Here is a 2,762-nt window from a genome sequence, read left to right as displayed (position 1 = left end):
TTGTGCCATGGTGAATTCCGGGTGAATTCTGAGTCTGTGTGCTGTGCCTGCTCTATTTATCCCCACAGAAATTCTGTAAATTACTCAACTCCTTGAAAAAGCTCCTTTACAACACAAAGGGAGGCAACTTAAACAAAGAAACCCCAGCACACCAGCTGAAGTCACCAAACCACATTCTTACATTTGCATTTGATTTGAAAATGGAGCACCAGAGGAGAGCCGTTAACACCTTTGGGGGGATACTTGATACAAACTAGGTGCAGACTAAAGTCTGCACTTTGGGACTTTGAGTGTTAAGGTGTCTGTGAGAAAGTATTTGAGGTTTTGAGGGCAAATGTGGTGGAAAGTGATGATCTCTGTTTTAGGTGTAGAAATGATCATGCTTGTGTTTGTTTCACTCTAAGCGGGTCTGTGATAAACAGAATGCTTGCCACATTTGACTTTTGAGAGGTAAAACACTCACTATTTCCTCTCCCCACTGCGTAACCACAGTGACATGTTCTATGGGGGCAGGATATGGTTGAAGGAGGAGAGAGCCACTTGTAATGGTATAAGAGTAGGTACATTTCTCTATGATTCTTAAATCTACTCACTCAACAATTGCCAACTGAAGGATTTATTCTGAAGATGTATCTCAGATTGATGTTAACAGCTCTTCTCTGTTTCACTTCGTGGGTGAACTTTGTCCAAACATGTAAGTAATGAAAAATGATTGATTGAGTGGAATATGTTTAGTAGAAATACCATTACTTGACTCAAAATACCTCTCTTTTTTTGTTTGTTTTTTTGTTTAGCTGCTGCATGTGCAAATACTTGCTGCTGTGTTAGTTGGTCCACGCCTCAAGTTAAATGGACTCAAATTATGAACTACGCTTATCAGAGGGCAGGCCGGTGTTCCATCAATGCAATTGTGTAAGTATTCTCAAAATTTCCCTGTACCTTCCACTTTCTGCTATGTCCCAAATTTTTATTGCCCTCACTTATAAATATAATGAATTATCGGTGGTTTTTTTGTTGCATCTTGAATGCTCTAAAAAATACCTTTAAGTAATTTAACTCATGCTAGCTTGTACAGCTCAGAATGCCAGCCTATGGAGAATGGTCCTCTTTCCAGCCTCTCTGGTTGTTTAAAGCCACCTGTGTTATTGTGTCTACATAATAATAATAATAATAATAATACATTTTATTTGTATTGCACTTTACATTTAAAAAAAATCTCAAAGTGCTAACATAATTACACAAATTATGTTGCTACTCAACAAAATGATTTTTGTCATAGAGGATTAGATCACTATTTATAGTGTCATATAAGGTTAAATATTAATAACAATGTCATTAATATGCTATGTGATAAATCTAGGATATATTTATCACATGTTGAACTGTTGTATTTTGTGTCTTTGTCTTTTGGGACATTGAGTATTTCATGTGGCTGTTTTGGCCAGGTCACTCTTGAAAATACGTTTTCATCTGAATTATTTTTTTTCCTGTTTGAACATAGATACAAATACCACTAATATTCACAAACTATTGCAGGTTTAAGACAAAGCGTGGACAGATAATTTGCAGCAATCCCAACAACAAATGGGCAAAGCATGTCATTGGGAAAATGAAGACGAAGAAGCAATATCATCAGGAAGCAGTGACCATGGGGAAGAAACCATTGGCATCAACAACAGCAGGGAAGAAATGTTCCAACACAAACACAACAAATAAAATATGAAGCAAGGCTAGAAAGGTTATCCAAGAGCACAAAGAATGTTATTAAAGTCACAATTATAAGCCAAACATGTTGGTATTACATTCAGAAATCCAGTATAAGAATGTATTCCTTTTTTTTTTACTTTTTTTTTACCATTTTCAAATTACCTTGCCAGAATAATTAGATGATTGGTTGTGACACTTCCAATCCAGAGAATCATACAAGCAAATGTTTGATGTTCAAAAACACTAAAAACTAAACCACTTAAAATCAAATAATAAAACAAAAAAATGTATGACCTAATAAAGCTTCTTATTTAGATATCTGACTGGTTAAGTGACTTCCAGAGTGTCCTAGTGACCAACAGTGTTGAAAAATATATGAATAAAGCTTGGTTGTGTTTAAAGGCTATTGATGTATTGTCTGAATTAATCTGTTTATAAAATGTATTGAAAAACTATATTAATGTAAAACACAAATAAATTATTTTTTTAAATATTGTGTTATTTTTGTTCATCAATGTAACCTCTTATTTGCAATAACATCTTTTTTGTAACTATATTGTACCATAGTCATTCCAAAAAAGGTTAAAAATCAATTCAAAATGTCTGGATTAGCATTGAGTTCCAGGCTTTATAGAGCCCAACAAGACCCTTGTTATGGCTTAGAAAACATGCAAATTGAACTGAAAACAGGTCCGACCCTTAGTTATGGGGAGTTGTTGAGGTCGTTGTTGGCTTGCAAAACCCTATACTGGCCCATGCCAGTCATTGTTGGCCTGGCTGACCAGGCGAGATGTTTTGATCCCCTGCATAGTGAGGGGGGTTGAGATGATAGTGGGAAAGAATCAACTAGCAATACAGAGCTTTGGATATCAGAATAGTTTGAATGCAGGTTAGTTAAGAGATGACATGTGTTATGAATTGACATTATATAAATAAACCGAATTGAATTTAATTAAGAGTTAACTCAAAAGGCTAAAAAAACGCTTAATATGCTCTTTTTAAATAACCAGCTTCAACCCGTTCACAATAGAAAAGCAGAAAAACAAACTACTTTA

The 2,762-nt window shown here is 35.0% G+C and overlaps 1 long non-coding RNA gene across 1 annotated transcript; it reads left to right on the top strand.

Annotated features, from left to right (window-relative positions):
- Positions 1-403: 403 nt before the first annotated feature.
- Positions 404-2,172, top strand: LOC119773797. Its single transcript, XR_005279457.1, has 3 exons — positions 404-694; positions 795-912; positions 1,537-2,172. It is a non-coding gene; the product is annotated as an uncharacterized LOC119773797 (long non-coding RNA).
- The last annotated feature ends 590 nt before the right edge of the window (positions 2,173-2,762 follow it).

This window comes from Cyprinodon tularosa, unplaced genomic scaffold (genome assembly GCF_016077235.1).
Source record: "Cyprinodon tularosa strain WSP-4 unplaced genomic scaffold, ASM1607723v1 ctg12, whole genome shotgun sequence".
In the NCBI taxonomy this organism is placed as follows: Eukaryota; Metazoa; Chordata; class Actinopteri; order Cyprinodontiformes; family Cyprinodontidae; genus Cyprinodon; species Cyprinodon tularosa.
The sequence above is the reverse complement of the archived record's forward strand: the minus strand, read 5'-3'. Positions and strand labels throughout refer to the sequence as shown.